Genomic DNA, 13,362 nt, shown 5'->3' with positions numbered 1-13,362 from the left:
CTCCGCCACGCCCCCCAGCTCCGCCCAGCCTCAGCCCCGCCCCCAGGCCGCCAGCCGCAGCGCCCCCACGCGGCCTTGAAACCCGCGCGCCTCGCGGTCCATTGTCCCTGCCCGGGTCCCGTCCACCTACCGGCCGCGTGCCGCACCGAGGGTGTGGGCCTCGGGCGCCGCTAAGAAAACAAAGTTCAAGGCCCGATGCTTGTCGGGGCCTTTCCTGCAGCACAAGCTGGGTGACGCATAGCAGGACAGGCCGGACCTGACCCCAAAAGGGCTGCGCGTGGCCGGGGACCAGACTCCGCGCTGCGGGGAGGCGTAGCGGCCTCGCAACGTCCGGCAAGAGAACACTCGCCGCGCCTGGGCCCGCCTTCTTCGCCACGCCCCCACCAGGGCACGCCCCCATCCTGGGACACCATGGAGATGCCCGGACCTCCGAGGCGCCTAGAGGCGCCCGGAAGTGCTCCGAGGCCCGGGGACCGAACGCGGAAGTGCCCCCTGCCGGGAGAACCAGTGCTCACCCCGCTGCAGCGATATTCCTTGCCGAATGATCACAGTTCTCGCGTGTGGCCTGAAACTAGCAGCAGCTGTCAACGGGAAAATCGATAGACGTGCAAATCCCGGGGTATCACCCCAGAACTCCTGAATCAGAAACGGGGCTTGGGGATGCAGAGATGTGTGGTGGAGCTCTTGCCCAAGGTTGTGAGGCCCTGGGTTCAAGCCCCAACAGAAACCAAAAAACAAAAAGGAAAAAAGAGAGAGAAAATGGTAAAATCCAAGGATGGGTAAAAATCTGCACCTTACAAGCCCTGGACAATTTGTGAAGTAAACTAGGGCTTAAAGACCACTCCCGTTTGGCAGGGATTCTCAAGCTCCACACTCCGTATTTTTGCCTAATAGTACATTATAGGGAGGATCACCATATAAAATACAGTTAAATTTGAATTTCGGGTAACAGGGAATTCCATTATCTCATGTCACCTTGCTATCCTATCAGGACCTGTGTTTTTACTTGTTACTGATACCGTAATTGTAGGAAGGAAGTTGTGCATACCTGGCTTCCGCCTACTAAATCCTAATAGCATACAACTCTCCCACCTCCCCAGTTATTGTCAATGGGTGAGGTCCAAGGAGGTCCCCCCAAAGAGGAGAGGATGCTGTCCACTCAGGAGTAGGTTCTTGACTTTTGTCCCAGCCCAGGCTGCCATCAAACTCACAGCATTCCTCCTCAGCCTCTCAAGTGTCCTCAGTCTTAAAAGAGAAATTAGACAGGTCCTGTACTTTTAGGGTTTTCAGAGCCTCACCTGGGAAACTTAGCAACTTAGCAAGACCCTGTATATAGATAATTAAATAGATAGGGCTGGGGATGTAGTTTAATGTAAAGGCCCTGGGTTCCATCCTGAGTACCACAAACATAATAACAATAGGCCTAACCAACCTAATTTTGGCAACTTTTAAACAGAACTTCCCTAAATAATCACCATGCCTGTATGTAGACTAAACAAGGGCTCTGATCTGAATTTTCAAGGTGAAAAAGTGAAGGCCCCATGTTGCTCTGCCTTTAGTTACTGACTGGGCATCTATAGGCCCGAGTGAAGTCACTGCTGTTAAGCAAAAAACTGCTTTCAATTCCCTAACTGCCTCAGAAAACAATGCAAATCAGGTTTTTAATTAGTTACAGGCTAAGGGTCCAGGAGTTTGGTTGTCCTCTGTCCCTGTTGTGGTCTCTGTGTTGTTATGACAACAAAAAAGACTATTTCCCTTGCAGGGGCAAACTCTTCTGCCCCTACTGCCCCTTGAGCATCACTGCTTTATAAGGGCTTCATCCTACTGAGACTTTCACCAGCAGCAAAAGCCCCACAGTAGGCCAGGCTCAGCCACCAGTCCCAAAATGCCAACCGAGGAGATGACCAGTGGTGAAGGGCAGAAGAGCTTGGTCAACGTGGCCACACTGGGAAGCACAGATGAAGAGGCTCAAGGTCTGTCTCGAAGGGGCTGACGGGGCTTTACCGAAAGGGAAGCAGGGCTGTAGGGACAGTCTACACTAGGGTGTAGGGAGCAGGTAGGCAGGGACCCAGGGCAAGGTCTAGATGGCTGATGATGGCAGAATCTTTACATGCTCATCTGCCACAGACATCATCACATGCTTATCTGTGGCTGACGATTGTAAAAACATCACATGCTTCTCTGTGTACCATGCACTAGAGAAAACGTACCCTGCTATTTCCTTATAAGAAAGTTACTCGTGCTTAAGAAATCCCTAACTAATCTTGTCCCCTTCCCAGAAACAAAAGTGAAGGCCCTGATTGTTCTGATCAGTGAAATAGTTATTTTTAGCAAATAAGCTTAACTTTGTAAGTAGGGACAAGGCAAAGACACCATGCTGAGAAGCTCACCCTGACTTCTCCCTGCCTTTGCAATATTACAGTAAAACTCCTGCTTTACTTTACTTTTGCCTTCTGAGGTCCTTATTCTGTGATGGAGAGACTTTTGGCTCTGAGTCAGCCTCACTTCATCTGCCGGGTGCAGAGATGAACCAGGGAAGCAGAGAGGGTCTTCAGGAGACTCCCAGACCTCTGCCTGACACACCAGGGCAAGGGTTGGGAGCTGGCACAGGGGGCAGCCATAGGTCATCCTGGTCAGCTCATGGTTTGGGTGATGGCTATCACAGGCTGGGTCTGCGAGGTCCTGGGAGAGCTGTTACAGCTTGAGGGAGCAGTCCCGTTTCCATCATGAGAGATTCCTCTGGTTTAGGGTGGGAAGCCTCCGTTTCATTTCTTTAAATACGATCTGGAGTGCCTTCTTTTTTCTTTTTCCCCTTCCCTCCTGTCTTGTCCCATAGACTGATCCCCTTCCCATCTCCACAAAGTCTATCTCCCTCTTTCCTATCATCTTTTATTTTGCTCCTAAATTTTTAGATGTTAAGTTCCTCATGTAAGAGAAACCATGTGGTATTTAGCCTTCTGTGTCTGATTTACTGCATTAGCATTATAGTCTCAAGGTGCATCCACTTTCCTACAGATGACACAAGTTCATCCTCCCTTATGGCACAGTAACACACCACTGTGCACAATTCCCAAGTTCTCTTTATCCACTGGGCACCCCCGGTTTCAGTCATGATGTCATAGCTCTCACCTGGGGGAGACTTCATCGTGGGCTGGGCTGTGAGGCTCTGCTTTTCCTGGAATCCAGGTGGCTGCACATTCAGGGCAATGACTCAGGACGCCTAGGCAGCACTCCAGGTGGTCTGGAACTGGACCCCAAAGGCTGGCAATTCGATGTCTCCACAGATCTTGAAAGTTACTTTATTTAAACATATCTGGGTCCCTTCAGTCTTGAAGGAGGATGAGATAGACTGGCTACGTTTGGGGCCAATAAGCCTCATAACACTGATACTCCTTTAGTGATAAGCATGCAGAGCTGAGCGGAGATCTGCTCGAAGCTGACAGGTGAGAGAAAGACAGCTGAAGGAGGAGATGCCAAGACTCTGGAGTCCCTGTCACAAAATCTGCAAGCCCAGTAGCAGAGGGAGGGAGAGGGGGAGGGAAGAGAGAAGAGCCTACACATCCAGATGGGGACAGGGTGGAGGGCACCAAGGGAGCACCAACTGTGCCACCGAGTGGTGGGATCTGAGGTAAACCTTGAAGGTAGAGCAGGTGGGATTTGCAGGCATGGGTGCAGACAGGAACCCAGGATGACCTGTCTTCTGGCTTGAGCACCTGGAACCATGGAGGTGCCACCAGCTAAGTCAGGACAAGGGTATCAGGAGGAGCAGATTCGGGCTGGTGTGGGCAGAGAGCAGAAACTCTGTCAAACATGTTCTGTGTGAGCGGCCCGTGTGGTGCTGAGAAATCATCCCAAGCTCGAGCTCCGGGAAGACCCTTGAGGACTGGGACATGGCCACTACAAGGGAGAAAATGTATATATCCCTGGGCACTCGACCTGTTTGTTACCAGTTGAAAGTAAATGTGTCACAGAGAAGAAAAATAAAGACCCTAAGTTAAACACCCTATGTCTTACTGTGTCTTAATGGACTTACTATGTCTTAATGGACTAAAAAAGTCACCGCTTCGGGAGGTCACACAGCTGAGCCTCTCACTAGTTAGGCTGAAAGACAACACCTGTGACCTGTGGGTTATGGTGACAACTTCTCAGGTTGCCCTGAGGAACTGTGAAGGCACTTTTGCTAAATCACTTGAGCCTATGGACATCAGATAGGTGACTGAAACAGGATAACAGTCACACACCTCTATGTTCATTTGTGTCATTCCTTTTGCTGTCTTAATGCCCAGGTCAGCTTCTCCTCAGCTCTGCATGTGGATGTGTTAATCTTTTGAAAGATGCTTAGGGCCAGGTATGGTGGTACACACCTGTAATCCCAGCACTCAGGAGGCTGAGGCAGGGGGATCACTGTGAGTGCGAGGCCAGCCAGGGCTAAAAAGTGAGTTCAAGCCAACCTGAACTGCATAGTGAAACCCTTTCTCAAAAAAGACCAAAAAAAAGCTTTGCCCCAGACCAGGATGCAGGGTGGATCTGGCCTGTTGCCTGCCGGGTCTGGTGTGTATTTCTCTGCCTTGCTCTGTGCTCTTCCTACAGCTCAAGCACTGAAAGTCCTCCCGTCCTGTTGCAAGGCCAGAACATTCACACAAGAGGTGACACCAGCTACAAGAGCAATTCAGCACCTCCTGAGCAAAGTACATCACCAGTTCCATACTCTCTGCTGTTCCTCTTGCTGCACGGTGGGATCTTACAGCATGGAAACGTTAGAAACGAGACCAGGGCACTATGCTGAACCAGGCTTCTTTCCCGGGCCTTCAGCCTGCAGAAGGGGGCTTGTGCTTGACCAGAGAAGTGATCAGGCTGCTTGCTCCACACAGTGAGGGCTTGCTTCCTGTTGATTTGTTGGGGTGAGCTAATCTGGTCACCTGACATCAACCACGGGCATGACTTCACAAGGTGCTCTTGTGCACACGTCCTGGCCTTCTGCTAGATGAACTGGAGGCAATTCAGAAAATCTCAAGGGAAAGGCATACTAAACTCCAGCTTCTGTTATGTGGAGGTAAGACAGAAATTCCTGCCTGAACCCTCCCCAGACCACAAAGAATTGCTCACTGCCCAGTGGTCATCACTAAGTTACCCTGAAATCATTCATTTCTGATAGAACAGAGCTCTGAGCTTGGGCATCTCCAACAGAGGCCAAGATGCTCAGTCAGGCTCAGTCCCCTGAGTCCGCTTCACAATCATTCAGTTCCCTCTCCCCCAGAGAGAGACAGAAAAGCACTTTCCAAATAAATGAGGCTCCCAAGTATAGGACGTCTGGAAAAGCAAGATGTGACCATTTTCTGCTGGACCAGCAAAGAAAACCATCCCAGAGTAAATGACAACCACTGAATGGAGAAAGGTGTAGTCTGTTTTTTTTTCATCACACATCTTATAGGGGGTTAATATCCAAACTGTGTAAGGAACTCAGACTTAAAACATAAGGAACCCACACATCTTCTGAGGAGTTAAATATTTAAAGCACATAGAGAATTTGGGGTTATGAACCAAATGTTTAAAAGGTTGGTTTCTAAATGGTCATTTCTGAAAAAAAGCACACAGTCAATAGGTCTATGGAACCAAAAGCTCATCACCACTAATTTTCAGGGAAATGCAAATTAACACCACAATGAGTTATCACCTCATAACTTCTACCAGTTACTAGGGTTGGTACTGCCTGTTGTTCCCCAAGAAGATGGGAGAGAATTTGGGTAGAACAGGAAAAGCTTTTTGAAAGCCAACTCTGAAGGAGCCAGGGAGGCCCCATGTTACCTTACAACTCTGATGATTTTCAGATATGCAAAGGATTTCTTTGTGAGAACAAGAGGACTACAGTGAGACTACCAAAGCAAACAACACACACACACACACAAAGTAGGGACACAAGCAAACTTTTGGAGATACTCTGCCTGTTTATTGCCTTGGCTGTGGCCATAGTTAACACAAGTATGCACAAAGCTCAAACTCACCAGCATGTTTACATTAATTATGTGCAGGGTTCTATCTACCAACTCTACCTCAACAAAGCCAGAAGAAAAATGAAATAAAATCAACAGAGGTAAAGCACATACAGCGCCCAGGAAAGACCGGGTGCAGGCTTCTCAAAGCTCTCGGTGCAGCGGTTCAGGGCTTGTTCTCCCAGCCTATGGTCAGCCAAGGTAACGAAAGATGATTTTTCTTCAAAAACACTTGTTTAATGTATCTGAGGCCTTCATCTTATGACTCTCCTTATGACTCTCCTTCAAAATAAAGATCTCTTTTTGAGCAAAAAAGACATCAACTCATGGAATCAAACATCCTCAAAATTTACCTAGAGAAATCCCAAGAGTTGTTGCACATATGTCACACTTATAATCACAGATTTCCCCAGAAATATCCACAGCACAGCCAGGTCACAATGTGCTCACCCCTGACCCCACTGTCCCTCTGCTGTCAGACTCAGGGGTGACACATAGCAGACAGCACAGTCCTGGTATCTCTCCGTCTTGGCCAAAGGCAGGCTTTATACCTATAGAGAATCCTGAGCGGGTAGGTACCATCTGACATTTTTTTTTTATTTTAAAGAGAAAATAACAAAAACAAAGACAAACCAAACAACACAAAAACAATAAAAAAATGATACAGAAATTCAAAACATGGTGATAGGAAATTAAAAATGGTTGTTGTATTACATATTGTTATCTTCAAAGTGGTTACTGAGATAGCTAGATATAGGCATGTAAGATTGATCAAACAATTACACAGTAACTCTTCCTTTCCACAAACCAATAGAAATTAGTACTATGATTATCTCAGCTATCTTGTGTCTACATACAGATTTTTCCCTTCCTTCTATCTTTATCTCCTCTTTTCCCTCATCCCAGTAGTTCTTTCCTTTTGAGTAGTTTCTTTCCCTTTCACAATATCTATTGTTCCTTTCAGATTTTGTTCACTCTTTCAGGTTCTTACACTAGGGAGACAATACAGTGTTTACACATGTGAGTCTGATTTATTTCACTTATGAGTATGGTCTCTAGTTGCATCCATTTTCCTATAAAAGCCTCAACTTTATCTTTCTTTATAGCTGAGTAATACTCCATTGTATAAACATACTACATCCTTTTTATCCATTCTTCAGTTGATGGGCATTAGTCTGTTTCCAAGATTTAGCTATAACAAATTGCACTGCTATAAGCATGGATGCGCATGTATCACTGTGTTATGAACCAGCATTTTAAAAAATCAAATAGAAGATAAGTTAGGGAAATCCTGTAGGATCATGCGGGAAGATCCCACTTCTGTTTACACACTTTTCACTTTTGTGAATGTGACTGTTATTGTTTGTGCCTGAGTATGCATGAATGCATAATCATGGTGTGTGTGTATGGTTTGTGTGTGTGGTACGTGCACCAGTGCATATATGGTGTGTGTTGTGGTATGTGTGACGTACACTATTTGGTGTGTATGTGTGATGTGTGTGTAGTGGGTGGAATATGTGTGATATGTATATGTGTGTGGTGTGTATGGTGTATCTGTGTGCTTGTGGGTTTGTGTTGTGTGTGTAGTATGTGGTGCATGTGTGAAGTATAGGGTGTATGGGTGTGTAATTTTATGTTTGTGGAGCATATGTGTACAGTGAGTGTGTGAATGTGTATGTGTGGGTGGTGTCTATATGGGTGAGGGTGCATATGTCATGTGTGGTATATAAGGCTTGTGTGTGAATTTGAGTGGAATGCGTCCCTTTATGACATGGATTACTCCGGTGGCCCTGCAGCAGTGACAGGCTTTGCCGTGCGTGGTGAGAGATCAAGCACCTGAGCTTACATCAGGGTCTACCTCTTAGGGACTTCCTGGCTGTGGGTAAATTTCTCAATCTCATGGGGGTCTCAATTTCTTCATCTAAACATGAACACAGTACTAGTACGAACCTTGTAAGGTTTTTGTAAGAATTAAGTGAAAACTAAGTGTTGTTTATTTTATTTTTATCATTCTTGTTCTTGTTAGGATTTTAAGTCATGGTCTCCAGTGTTTGAGAAGACTATATAGAGCCGAGACTGCCAAATCCAAAGCCGCAGCCTTCATCCGGCCGGGCGCATTCTTCCGGAAGAGCAGCTTCTGTGACCCGCCCTTAGAGGAAGTCCCGCTCTGTGCAGCCCCCTGCCGGCAGGAGGGTGAGAGACGGTTAGAAGCAAGGCAGACACAGCTTAAATGCCGCATGGTTTCTCTTATAGGAGAAACCCAAAGTATAAATAAAGAGCAAAATGAAGGATAGATGATAGAGAAAAGGGAGACAGATCTTTGCAAAAGGGGAGGTGACTGAGAGATGGAAGTGATAGGGCAAGAGAGACTCCATTTTCTGCTTTTAACTCCATGTTAAGAGAAGTCACTTAGAGTTCACTCAAAGCTGACCCCCACTTTTCACCCCCATCCCCCCAGTTAGTTATCAACTCATTTAAAGCACAGCAGTCATAAAATGGGAACAGAACAAACAGGACAGTTTGGGAAGTAGGCTAAAAGTTAAACTGCAGTGGTCATTTGGAATTTGGCTGTCCAACCTGCTGGGAAAAAGTGAACTTTGTAATCATTATGTGACATTCTTGTAAGATTCAAAAAAATGAGGTAATGGTTACTAGAGAAACCTAAAATGTACTTAAACCGAAGGTGAGAGCCAGATCAGCGCGGACATTTTCTCTGGCTCCCGGTTAGAGACTGTCCATCAGCCAGCTTAATAAAGCTTTATTCATTCCTGCCTTTTTGGTTTTCCTGTGAGCGCCTTTCCTGTTGAACTCACTTGGCCTAGCAGAGGGAGAAGAGGGAGTGAAAGAATGAAGGTGTGTTATGCACACACACCAGATCCCCACGAGCACTGTGATCACTGTGTACCTCAAACATGCACTGATAAAAAATTTTACAAAGAGAGTAAGTAGACTGACTTCCCAAAGCAGAGGCAGCCCGGCAGTCAGTGTGAATTTTGCCTCAGTCATCTCCTGACTCAACATCACCCTGGCTAAGCAAGACTGACACCATCACTGGGAAGTTCCGCCAACACTGTGTACCCCTAATGTGCTGCTCTGGGGGCACAGCATTACTTCTATGGCATCCTTCACCAAAAATGCACATCTTCCAGCTATTAATGAGCAAATAGCCAGCAAACCCATTGTTTGTGTAAAATGTTAGCTCTGAGAGGAGCTAAGTGCAGGGCACACTCTCTACTATTTTTGTGTGTTTCTAAACACCTGTATATATGTATTGTATACAAATACATATGAACATGATCTACACAAGATATATCAAATATCACACTGCAAAAAAAAATCACACTGCATTCATAAAAATTAATTAAAAATAAAAATGAATCTATCACATTTGGCTAAGTCACCCTCACACCATAGAGATTTACACTACTGAGATTTCTTGATTTGTTTGCTCTTTCAGAAAGTGTGGTCTTTCCTTGATAATTCCCTGTTGACTGCTTTTTACTGTCATAGGCAGTAAATATCAGGCTTTTGTTTTTAAGTTTCCAATAAAGCCCTGCAGGGAGGATCCCAACAGGCATGGTTACCGGAGGCTGGTCATGGCAGTCCCCAGCATCGGAACATGCTCTTCCCCAGAAGGCCAATCATGCTCAAAGTGCTGCTTCCCAAGAAAAGGCAGCAAGTGGCAAAAGCCCAGGACAGGGTGATGGAAAAGGCGCACTTTTAACTCCATGAATGACCTTGCCCCAACATGGAAACTAGGTCCCCACCCCATCGCTCTTCCAAGGCCTAGGAAGGTATTTTCCCAACCTCAGCAGTGTGTTCTTTAGTCCTTGGGTCTGTATACTTTGAATTCAAAGAGATCAAACTTTCAGATGGAGCAAACTTTCAGATGGAGCAGTGAAGGATCCCAGAAGGTAATGAGGCCCTTGGGTCCAAATCAACAATCACCCTCAATTCTCAGTACAGGACAGTAACGAGTCCCAGAGGTGAGAGTGCCTCAGGGATCCGGATCACATTAGTACTGATCACATTCTACTGCTTCTCTTGAAGGTTGGCCACTGGAGCCTCAGGAGTGTGACACGGATGAGAAGTTGCTCATGCATGCACTGGCAGCTCTACATGTGCCAGCCTTCCTGGAGACATCTGGCCCAGCAGCCACTATGGGCTCTGGCTCCGTTACTTTTCCAGCTGGACATGGAACCAAGGGGTGCACACTGAAGGGACCTCAGTGAAGTCCCACTACTTCCACAAAGTTCCTCAAGATAGGCTACGAGCCAGGCATGGTGGCACACACCTGCAATCCCAGCACTCAGGAGGCTGAGGCAGGTGGATCACCATGAGTTTGAGGCCAGGCTGGGCTATATAGGGAGTTCAAGGCCAGCCTGAACTACATAGTGAGACCTGTCTCAAAAAAAAAAAAAAAAAATAGACCCTGGAAGGGTCTATTACAGGCACAGTAAGAAAGCTTGCGTCCCATAAGGGAAACATTGTGTTCTTGTTTTATTTTGGTTTTGGTGGGAGTTTTGTTTGTTTTTGCTTTTTTAATGGTACATATTAGATATGCATAATGATCAGATTCATTGTAGGGAATTTGTATCTGTGCATAATATGCTTGATTCTTCTTCATTCCCACTTCCCTCCCCTCCTTTGAACCTCTGTTCCCCTTCTTATTTACCAAAGCCCTATTTCCATTTTTCCCTCCTACTCTTTTTTTCTTGTCCTTTTCTCCCTTTCTCTCTCTCGGTATCCCTTATTCCCCTTCTCATTTGAATATTTTCTTTCCATTTTCCAGTCTCTGTTGTACATTTTGGTATTTCCACTTTCAGTTTCCCACACCATAGAATGTGTGTCAAATTTATTTCACTTAAGAGTATCATTTCATGGTCCATCCATTTAGCATAAAATGCCTCAAACTTATCCTTCTTTATGGCAGAATAGTACTTCTCTGTATAAAAAAACACATCTTCTTTATCCATTCATCTGCTGATGGGCATTTGGGCTGTTAACAAGATTTAGCTATTATAACTGTGCCACTATAAATATGGGTGTGCATAAATCGCTGTGGTATGATGCTTTTAATTCTTTTGGGAAGACACAAAGAGAGGCAATAAATTCAAATGAAACGTCCAGCTTTAGTTTTTTGAGGAATCTCCACACTTACTTCCACAGTAGTTGCACCAGTCTACAGTCCCACCAACAGTGGAGAAGGGTTCCTTTATTCCCACAGCCCCACCAGCATTTGTTATTGGTTGATTTCTTGACAATAGCCATTCTTTCTGGAGTGAGATGGAATCTCAGCATTGTTTTAATTTGCAACTCTCAAGTGACCAATGATGTTGAATATATTTATTTGCATTTCTACTTTATCATCTGAGAAGTGTGTATTCATTTCAGATGCCCATTTTGGATTGGGATTTAACTTTAGGGGGGAGTTCTGATGTTTTTGAGTTCTTCATATATTCTAGGTACTAGTCATTTCCCTGAGGAAGAGCTGGTAAAATATTTTTCCAATTCTATGGGTTATTTCTTCAGTCTGTTGATGGTTTCTTTTATTGTGCAAAAGTTTTTTTATGAGATGAGATCACAATTGTTGATTCTTTATGATATTTCCTGTGTGACCAGGGTTTTGTTCATAAAGTCTTTGCCTACATCAGTGTCTTGAAGAGTTCTACCTATTCTGTTGTCCAGCAGATTTAACGTTTCTGTTTTAATATCTAGATCTTTGATCCATTTCCATTTTAGTTTAGTGCATAGTGAAAGATATGTATCTAGTTTCAATCTTTGGCACGTGGAAAGCCAGTTTTTTCCAGCACCATTTACTAAAGAGGCTATCTTTCTTCCAGTGAAAGTGTTTGGCTCCTTTAAGTGTGTTTGGAGTTGTTTATGTATCTTCTTTTCTGTTCCACTGATCCTCAGGTCTGATTTTTGCTAGTACTATGCTGTTTTTATCACAACTTTGTAATATAATTCCAAGTCAGGGATTGTGATGCCCCCTGCCTTGCATTTGTTGGCCAGGATTGCCTTTGCTATTCTAGGTCTCTTCTAGTTCCAAATGAATTTTAGGAATGTTTTCTCTAATTTTGTGAGATATGCACTTGCTATTTTGATCAGAATTGTATTGTCTGTATAACAATTTTGAAAGTGTGGTCATTTTCACTATATTGGTTCTTTCTACCCAAGAGCAAGAGATACCTTTCCATTTTCTGACAAGTTTTTCCATCTCCTTTTTCAGAGTACTGCAGTTTTCAATGTTTTTACTTCCTTTATTAAATTGATTCCTATATATTTAATTTTTTGATGCTATTGTGAAAAGGATTGTTTCCCTAATTTTCTCTCAGTGAGTCTGCTGTTTGTATACAGGAATGCTACTGATTTTTGAGAGTTGGCTTTGTAGCCTGCTATGCTACTGATTTTGGTTATTAAATTTAGGAGTCTTTTAATGGAGTTTTTGGGGTCTTCTATGTAGAGTATCATGTCATCCATACATAATCATAATTTAACTTCTTCCTTTCCTATCCTTCTTCCTTTTATTTCTATCTCTTGTCTAATTGTTCTAGCTAATGTTTATAGAACTATATTAAATAAAAGTGGTGATAGTGGACAGCCTTGTCTTATTCCTGATTTTAGAGTGAAAGCTTTCAGTTTTTGTCCATTTAGTATGATGTTGGCTGTTAGTTTCTCATAGATGGCTTTCTTTGGGTTGAGGTAAAGACCATCTGTTCTAATTATCTATAAGGTTTTTAATCATGAATAGTGTTGGACATTGCCAGATGCTTTTTCTGCATCTAGTGAGATGATCATGTGGTTTTTGTCCTTGGCCCTGTTAATATGATGTATTACATTTACTGATTTGCATATGCTGAACCATCCCTGCATTCCTCGGATGAATCCCACTTGGTCATGGTGTATAATCTTCTTGATTATAATTGACTATAATTGATTATAATCTTCTTGATTATAATCTTGCTGCATTCTGTTTGCCAGTATCTTATTGAGGATTTTATGTCTATATTCACTAGGGAGATTGGCCTATAGTTCTCTTTTTTTCTTGGGTGTCCCCAGTTTTGGTATCAGCATAACGCTTGCTTCCAAGAATAAATCTGAAAGTACTGTTTCCTTTTCATTTTCATTAAAGAGTTTGAAAAGTAGCAGCATTAGGTCTTCTCTACATTTCCTGTAGAATTCAGCTGTTGTGTTGGTTACTTTTCTCTCATTACTGAGACAAAATACCTGGCACCCAGAATTAAGGAAAGAAAGGTTTATTTAGCTCATAGTTTGTGGATGTTTCAGTCCATACCCGGCTGGCTCCCAGGCAGAATGGCACATGGCAGAGGGCAACAGTTCATGGTGGCAGAAAACAGCAAAAGCACCA

At 44.3% G+C, this 13,362-nt stretch overlaps 1 protein-coding gene across 2 annotated transcripts in view; it reads right to left on the bottom strand.

Annotated features, from left to right (window-relative positions):
• Positions 1-13,362, bottom strand: part of Pgbd2 (piggyBac transposable element derived 2) — a 34,323-nt gene that overhangs the window by 7,065 nt on the left and 13,896 nt on the right. The window contains exon 1 of one of the 2 annotated variants that reach the window (XM_005382331.1): positions 131-372. The exons of the other annotated variant lie outside the window; for it this stretch is intronic. The gene's annotated coding sequence lies outside the window, so the exon portion shown is untranslated. Of the gene's footprint in view, positions 1-130; positions 373-13,362 lie in introns of those variants that run through there. 2 annotated transcript variants of the gene reach the window in all.

This window comes from Chinchilla lanigera, unplaced genomic scaffold (assembly GCF_000276665.1).
Source record: "Chinchilla lanigera isolate Chin_1 unplaced genomic scaffold, ChiLan1.0 scaffold00017, whole genome shotgun sequence".
In the NCBI taxonomy this organism is placed as follows: Eukaryota; Metazoa; Chordata; class Mammalia; order Rodentia; family Chinchillidae; genus Chinchilla; species Chinchilla lanigera.
Note: the sequence above shows the minus strand (reverse complement) of the source record. Positions and strands in the feature narration are given on the sequence as shown.